The sequence below is a fragment of the Homarus americanus genome, unplaced genomic scaffold, assembly GCF_018991925.1.
Source record: "Homarus americanus isolate GMGI-L3 unplaced genomic scaffold, GMGI_Hamer_2.0 scaffold44529, whole genome shotgun sequence".
In the NCBI taxonomy this organism is placed as follows: Eukaryota; Metazoa; Arthropoda; class Malacostraca; order Decapoda; family Nephropidae; genus Homarus; species Homarus americanus.
Window position 1 is genome coordinate 1,666 of NW_024739201.1, and position 8,564 is coordinate 10,229.

Sequence of the window (8,564 nt, forward strand, 5' to 3'; positions counted from 1 at the left end):
AATCAGGATCTTAATAATGGAAAGTCAAGGACCATGGTTTTCTGAGGAATAACAAACAACCGTTTGAGATTGACATCTTTTTACTAAAAAAAATATAACACAAAACTCTGACACCACTCAACAAACATCAAATAACAATTACGGGAGTCAAACAATTAATGCAGTAAACAGTTAATGGAGTAAAATATTTAAGGGAAGCAAACAATTAAAGGAAGCAAACAATTAAAGGGAGGCAAACAATTAATGGGGGTCAACAATTAATAGAATCAAACAATAGAATCAAACAATGAACAGATATTTCCTACGCCAGTGACCCTGGGTAAGGTTCCAGAACACAGTGATCCACTCTCAGGGGGAAGCGTCCGTTCAACCTCACTCGAACGACAGCGGCCGATGTCTTGATACAGCAGACTAAACACCGGGGCACAGACGCTGGCGGTCGTGGCAGCAGCGGTAGTGGTTGATTTCCAGAGAATTGACAGTCGATAGGTGAATGTCTGGGAAAACAGCCCACGAGTCCAGGACCTATGATGAGATCCCAGCCAGAATTTGACGAACAGCGTCAGGTGTTAGCAGCAACTGGCAACCGAGACCATCAGAGTCTGGCGCCCGAACTTCACAGGAACTTTTGCAGGGTAGTGCCTCGACTAACTCCATCTTGGGAACGTCGTCAAGGACACGAGTAATGTGTGTCCTATAATTATATTGCCTTAACAAATTAGCTTGATGTAATTTAGGCGTCTTAGAGGAAGGGGGTGAGAATGGTCCAACAAAATCTATGGCTACCCGAGAAGATGGTTCTGCAATGGCGGGTAAGGGTTCAAGTGGAATAGGACGGACTCTACCCTTGGCGGACATACGTGAGCACTGATCACAAATCCTACAAAAAGCTCTAATATCCGCTCCCATACCTGGCCAGTAAAACTGATCAGCAACCTACCTATAAGTTTTCCTACGAGAACAGTGACTTGCTAGAGGGATCTTGTGAGCTACAGAGAGAATGTTACTACGACAAACAGCAGGGACAACAAGTAAAAACCGACCTACTTTAGCTGGTCGCATGGATGACACACAATACCTGTGTAACACACCATTCATAGAAACAAACTTGAAAACCGACCCATCTCTCACCTGATCCTCCTCCCCGGAGGTCACCTTCTCCCTTACCCGTTTCAGAATGGCACACGAGTCTTGAAGCTTGGCGAACTCCTTGGGCGTCACAGTCAGTGGCAACAAATTCGGAAGAATCAGGGGATGCGGTCGTTTCACCTTCGCCGTCCGTGTCTCTACAGCTCGGACCTTGGCTGCAGGCGTGGCGGCGTGTGAGGGTGGCAAGGCGACGTCGGCAGGTGGCGAGTCGTCGTCGTCAGCAGGTTTCATGGGGACTGGTGCTGGTGGCGTGGGGACTGGTGCTGGTGGCGAGGAGACTGGTGCTGGTGGCGAGGAGACTGGTGCTGGTGGCGAGGAGAGTTATAAAGGTTCCGGGTCGTTAGGGTCACGAACACCGGGAACATTACCAATGAGGACACTAGCAAATTGAATGGGAGCTCTTACCACATTAGACCAACCAGTGAAATAGGGGCAACGCAGGTAGCACCTAACAACAGGGAACTGGTCAACACGACCTAAATAATCGGAGACACTAACCTTCGGGCAGCTGGAGATGTCAGCGTCAGGCAGGGCTTCCTCAGAGACAATAATGCACGAGCCACGAGTGTCCCTGATGAAAGTAGATGCCCTAGACCCATTTATTGTTCCTCTGACACAATAACGGGGGCAGCTCCTGTGTTCCAAACAGAATCCGACCTTGTTGCTGGGCTAATGAGTGTCAGCAGTCTTGAAGGCGAGGGGATTCCTGGGACAGCGAGAACGAATGTGCCCTTCTTCTCCGCAGCTGTGACACCGCACGGCTGGTGAACTACTCCTGTGTACTCCTGGGGATGGTTTCTCGGAGGACGGAGGGGAAGACTTGGGGTAGGCCTTGCGAGCAGACGCCCAGTTGTCGGCAAGACGAACAGCTTCTCCAAGCGTCGCTGGCTGGTGTTCTTTGATGAAAATTCTCAAGTCTAGAGGTAGAGAAGACAAAAACTGATCTAATATCATGAAGTTAGAGAGAGACTCAAAGGTTTCTTCAACCTCTGATGCCTCTAGCCATTGTTGAAACAAACGACCCAGGTGAATCGAAAACTGCTGGCACGTTTCTCCTGCTCTAATCTTCGTTCTACGGAAATCAGCACGATAACCATCAGAAGTCTTCTTAAATCATCGCAAGAGAACTTGCTTCAACAAGAAGTAATCTCTGGTGATGTCGGCAGACAGGGACGTGTAAATCTCTACCGGCTTACCACTCAGTAGGCTACCCAACCTTACAGCATAGCTAACTGGGTCCACACCAAGCAGCTCAGCTACCCGTTCAAACCTTACAAGATAGGAAGCGATGTCTTCTCCTTCACGGTACACAGGCAAGCTGGGTTTTACCACATTGTCTTGTATATGGCCAGAGGGTTCTGATCTACTTGAAGCATTAATCCTAGCTAGTTCTAGGTCCTTTTCTATCTGCAACTTAGCTAATTCGAACTCTCTTTCTCTATCTCTATCTCTCTGACGTTCCTCCAACTCTCTCTTTTTTCTGAAGATCCTATCTCGCTTTCTGACGTTCCTCTCTCTCGGCATTCTGTTGGGTGACCACATACTGACTAAGCTCAGTACCTGTGAGACCCAGGGCCACCGCTTGACCTTTCAACTACTCAAATTTATACATAATGATCCGAAAGGCCAAGAGCAAAAAGAAAAAAATACACAACTTACCCCACAAATAGCCAAAGGTAACTCACCTAGTGGCTCAATCAGACCAATAAATGATTTGATCCGACTGGAGGGAACCTTGTTCTGCACCCAGCCCAGTTGAATCACTCTCAGGGTAAAGAAACTGCACCAGGTGAAACAACAACAAAAATGCTATGACAGCATCCACAGTGCACCCCAACCAACACTGATTAACTTCCCCAAGTACAAGGGAGAGCAACAAAATTGGCACACTGAAGGAAGGGATAATCACTGAACAACACTTACTTCCGGGCCACAGACAGCAATGAGGCGCGCTCACGGTGACTTAAAACAACACCGGAACGAATGTTAGCCCTCAGAAACCAAAGGTCAGAGGCAATCCTGGCAAGGTCGCCACTTGTAAAGGCCTGGGACTTAGGGTTAGAAACCTCTTACCCGAGTAATCAGGATCTTAATAAAGGAAAGTCAAGGACCATGGTTTTCTGAGGAATAACAAACAACCGTTTGAGATTGACATCTCTTTACTAAAAAAAATATAACACAAAACTCTGACACCACTCAACAAACATCAAGTAACAATTACGGGAGTCAAACAATTAATGCAGTAAACAGTTAACGGAGTCAAATAATTAAGGGAAGCAAACAATTAATGGGAGTAAGCAATTAATAGAATCAAACAATGAACAGATATTTCCTACGACAGTGGCCCTGGGTAAGGTTCCAGAACACAGTGATCCACTCTCAGGGGGAAGCGTCCGTTCAACCTCACTCGAGCGACAGCGGCCGATGTCTTGATACAGCAGACTAAACACCAGGGCACAGACGGTGGACAGGAGCTGGCGGTCGTGGCAGCAGCGGTAGTGGTTGATGTCCAGAGAATTGACAGTCGATAGGTGAATGTCTGGGAAAACAGCCCACGAGTCCAGGACCTATGATGAGATCATAGCCAGAATTTGACGAACAGCGGGGGTTGCTAGATAGTGACTGTAAGGCGGCTGGGGTTCTCACCTCTGTCCAACCCCCCCACGTGTTGGTCGCACCAGCGAACGAGAGAGTTAGCAGCGGTAACGAGCAGGAAGATCGTTTCCGCCCTTACACTATATGTATATATATAAATATATATTTATATATATATATATATATATATATATATATATATATATATATATATATATATATATATATATATATATATATATATATATATATATATATATATATATACCTGTATATAAAATTTAGTTATTCCTAAAAGTACTGAAAAAATTTCCGTTTTCCCGTTTACAGAGGAACCTCCCCCGGATCTTGTTGGACCAGTAAGTTATTTCTTTTTAATGCTTTAATATTAAATACTGAAGGAGAATAAAATTTATATATCCAGAACTAGTCTGAAATACCAGTGAGTCTTAGATATCAATTTGTTCAGTTCTCTCTTAGTTTCTACAGCACTCATTAAGTGATGGACCTCCCACTCTTAGGCCCCTGTACTTTCATTTCACACCACATCACTAATACCCACCTTTTTACCCGTTTGCTCCCCCATCAGTTCCCACCAAGTCACTACCTTCTTTCAAGTCACTATTTCCCTCCAAATAACTACTTCCCTCCAATTCACTACTTCCCTTCAAGCCACTACTTCCCTTCAAGTCAACGGTTTCCTTCAGGCTGCATTGCTTCACCTCCCTTCCACCACAATGGAGCACTAACTGTTTCCGTCTCCCCCAGACCCCTCCTGAGACCGGTTACGGCGCCTCCACTACCGGTGCAGATGGCCCCTCTGGACCCCCAGGAGACCGAGGTCCCATTGGTACCCCAGGTACACCCGGTACCCCGGGTCAACCTGGACCACCAGGACAGATGCCAGACGTGAGTGTATAGCTGGGTGCAGCTGGGTTGATACACTGTGCAGCATGATATGTCTCAGTTGTGTTCTGACCTCACTAGGGGAAAGGTCACGGCAGGGTTAGCTCCAGAGGGATAATTATCAGATATGGCCAGTGATATGTGCGGTCTTGGGTATGAGAGTTTGTTGACCAAACTGGAGTGGTCCACTGAAGAATTGGCGAGGGCCAAGCTAGAAATTGAGAGGGCCACGTTGGAGAACCTGAAATTAAGGAAAGAGCTGGCGAAGTTAAAAGGAGAGGCTGGACGAGTAAAGCCAGTGTCTGACGAAAAATCAAGCGAGTGGAAAATTGTGAGTAGTGGGAAGACAAAGCTGGTGGTGAAGAAGCACACTAAGGATACGACAACAACGACAACAACAGCTAAGTGTACCAACCCGTTCAGTCCCTTGATAGACGAATTGGACGTTAGTACAGTCAGGGGCAGGAATGACAAGGAAGGTATAAAAACTTTAATTGTTGGTGACTCACAGGTAAGGTACATGGACAGGGCCTTTTGTGGTAAAAACAAAAATAGGATGAGGGTGTGTTTGCCAGGAGCTGGGGTGGGGGATATAGTTGACAGGATGGACAATATCTTGTCTGGTAATGGGAACAAACCCATTATCTGCCTCAGTGCAGGAGGCAATGATATTGGCCGGTGTAGGAGCGAGGAACTTCTTGATAAGCTCAAGGCAGCCATAGATCGTATTAGGACTAAGGGAGGGATCCCTATCATATGCTGTGTCCTGCCTAGAAGGAGAGTTGGCAGTGAATGGTTGTCAAGGGCAGTTGGTGTTAACGACCGTCTTGACAGATATTGCAAGTCAATATCAGTCCCATTCATTGACAACTGGGACAACTTCTATGGCAGAAGGGACCTTTATGCTAGGGATGGGGTGCACCTGTCTAGGGATGGAGTAGCAACCCTGGCTGGGGCTCTAGAGGGGGCAGTTCAAAGATATCGAAGTCTTTAAACTGCTAAGAGAACATATGGGCACAGGGGTGGAGGAGACTGCAGTGGGAGAGGGTAAACAAGGCGAAAGATTACAGGGAAATAGTGTTAGGAATGATGACAAAACTAAATTAGACAGGGAGTCTAAAACTAAACGCGATAAGGGGAGGACTCAGAACACGACTAACTTAAATGTATACTACGCGAACAGTAGAAGTATGAGAAACAAAATGGATGATATTAGGGCCTTGGTATGTACCAAAGAAATCGATATAATTGCATTCACTGAAACATGGATCAACGACACACGTGAATTACCAGTCGAATACCAAATTGGTGGGTTGCAAACTGTTCCATAACGATAGGCATCAGGAAAGGAGGCGGAGTAGCAACTATGTTAGATAACGGAAGTGTGAAATAAATAAGGAAATAAAAACTGAGAGGAATACAGAAACAATTTGATAGAATTAAGCGACGGTCGGGAAAAAATTAATCACAGGAGTAATATTATACAGACCCCGCAATCTTGATAGCGTCAATGAGCGACTTATCTGGGATGAAATGCGCAGGGCTTCCATACACAACAAAGTCTGTATAGTAGGCGACTTTAACCTTGGCCAAATAGATTGAACTGACCTTACGGGCAACTCAGAATCAGAGGATTTTCTCGAGACGATCCAGGACTGTTTCCTAAGTCAACATATAACCGAACCCACACTGGGTAATAATATACTGGATTTAGTTCTGTCGAACAGAGAAAACCTCATTAGCAATGTCGAGGTAGGGAACGAACTTGCAAACAGTGATCACAAAGAAATTCGATTCCAGTTAGATTTTCAGGGCAGACGTAAGGAAAATTCCACTAAAGTACCAGATTTCAGAAGGGCAAACTTTGACAGTTTAAAGAGGCAGCTGAGAGAGGGGGTGTCGCTCTTGGCCGTGAACCTGACAGATGACACCGACCTGATAACGAGATCTGAGATTGCTGAGTTCCACGACAATTTAAATAGTGAGTTACTTAATGCACAAAGGCAGAACATACCATACAAAAAACTCAGATCAGAATAACAATGACCCTAAATGGATAAATAATTATTTAAAGAACATCACACAAAGGAAGGCTATAGGTAGAAGGATAAATCGTGGCGAAATTCACCTCCGGACTATTATAGGGTATTAAGGAGTAGGGTTAAAACCGAGATAAGGAAAGCAAAGAGAAATAATGAGGTAAGGATAGCAAGGAGGCGAAGACAAACCCCAAAGGATTCTACCAAAATGTATCAAACTAAAACACGAGAAAAGATTGGACCAATACAGTCTGACTCGCGGCTCACTCGATAACGACGGAGAAATGAGCAATAATTTGAATAAATATTTTTCAACAGTTTCACCACCGAAATTTAAAACATGAATGGAGGTACCTAATTTATTCAGAGATATTGAAGAAAAACAAATTAAGTGAGATAGTAGTGACTAGTAACGATGTTAGTAAGCAAATAGACAAACTAAAGCCTAATAAGTCACCTGGTCCCGATGAGATATTTGCCAGAGTATTAAAGGAATGTAAGGAAGAGCTTAGTATGCCCTTAGCAAAGTTGTTTAACATGTCCTTAAAAACAGGTGTAGTACCAGAATCCTGGAGGATAGCGAATGTAATACCGATTTTCAAGAAGGGGGATAGATCATTATCCTCTAACTACTGCCCAATCAGTCTAACATCAATAGTAGACAAATTACTGGAAGCAATCATTTCAAACTCTATTCGAAATCACCTGGAGAAGCACCGATTGATCAATGATTCCCAGCATGGCTTCACAAGCGGACGTTCTTGCCTAACTAATCTATTAACATTCTTTTCATCAGTTTTCGAATCGGTGGACGAGGGGCACAATTATGATGTGGTATATCTCGACTTTAGTAAAGCCTTCGACAGAGTCCCCCACGAAAGACTAATTAGAAAGGTAGAAACTCATGGCATCAAAGGTGACATCCTTAAATGGATTAGGGCGTGGTTACAGGACAGGAAACAGTGAGTGAGCATTAATGGCACTAAGTCCCATTGGAGCAACGTCACAAGTGGAGTTCCCCAAGGCTCAGTACTTGGACCATTATTATTTATTATATACATAAACGACATAGATATTGGCATAGACAGCAACGTAAGTAAATTTGCTGATGACAATAAAATAGGACATGTTATTATATCTGACGAGGACGCAAAACTACAGGAAGATCTAAACAAATTTTTCGAATGGTCTGAAATATGGCAGATGAAATTCAACGTGGACAAATGTAAAGTACTTAGTATAGGAGATGTAAACAGGGAAACCAGATACCAGATGAACAACGATGCCATAGAGAAATCCGACTGCGAGAGAGATTTAGGAGTAATGATAAGTAGGAACCTTAAGCCAAGTAAACAATGTGTTTTTGCTCGTAACAAGGCTAATAAAGTACTTGGGTTCATACAAAGGAGTGTTAGTTACAAGACTAGCGAGGCCATCCTAAAACTGTATCTTGCTCTTGTGAGACCACACCTGGATTACGCAGTTCAGTTCTGGTCACCGTATTACAGAATGGATATAGAATCCTTGGAAAGAATTTAGAGGAGAATGACAAGACTAATCCCGGGCATTAGGAACCTTGAGTATAGAGACAGGTTAAAGCTTCTTAATTTGCACTCCCTTGAGAGACGTAGAGCGAGGGGCGACCTGATAGAGGTGTATAAGTGGAAGTCAGAGCTAAACAAAGGGGACATTACAAAGGTACTCAAACTATCCAACCAGGAGCAAACTCGTAACAATGGTTTTAAATTAGACAAATTTAGATTTAGGCGCGAAATAGGTAAACACTGGTTTGGAAACAGAGTAGTGGATGAATGGAACAAGTTACTAAATATCATCATTAACTCGAATACGCTGAATAGCTTCAAACATAGGTTG

General features: G+C 44.2%; 1 long non-coding RNA gene across 1 annotated transcript; it reads left to right on the plus strand.

The window, feature by feature from the left end:
* Positions 1-3,989: 3,989 nt before the first annotated feature.
* LOC121874436 lies at positions 3,990-4,646 on the plus strand. The gene is made up of 2 exons (XR_006090422.1): positions 3,990-4,103; positions 4,513-4,646. It is a non-coding gene; the product is annotated as an uncharacterized LOC121874436 (long non-coding RNA).
* The last annotated feature ends 3,918 nt before the right edge of the window (positions 4,647-8,564 follow it).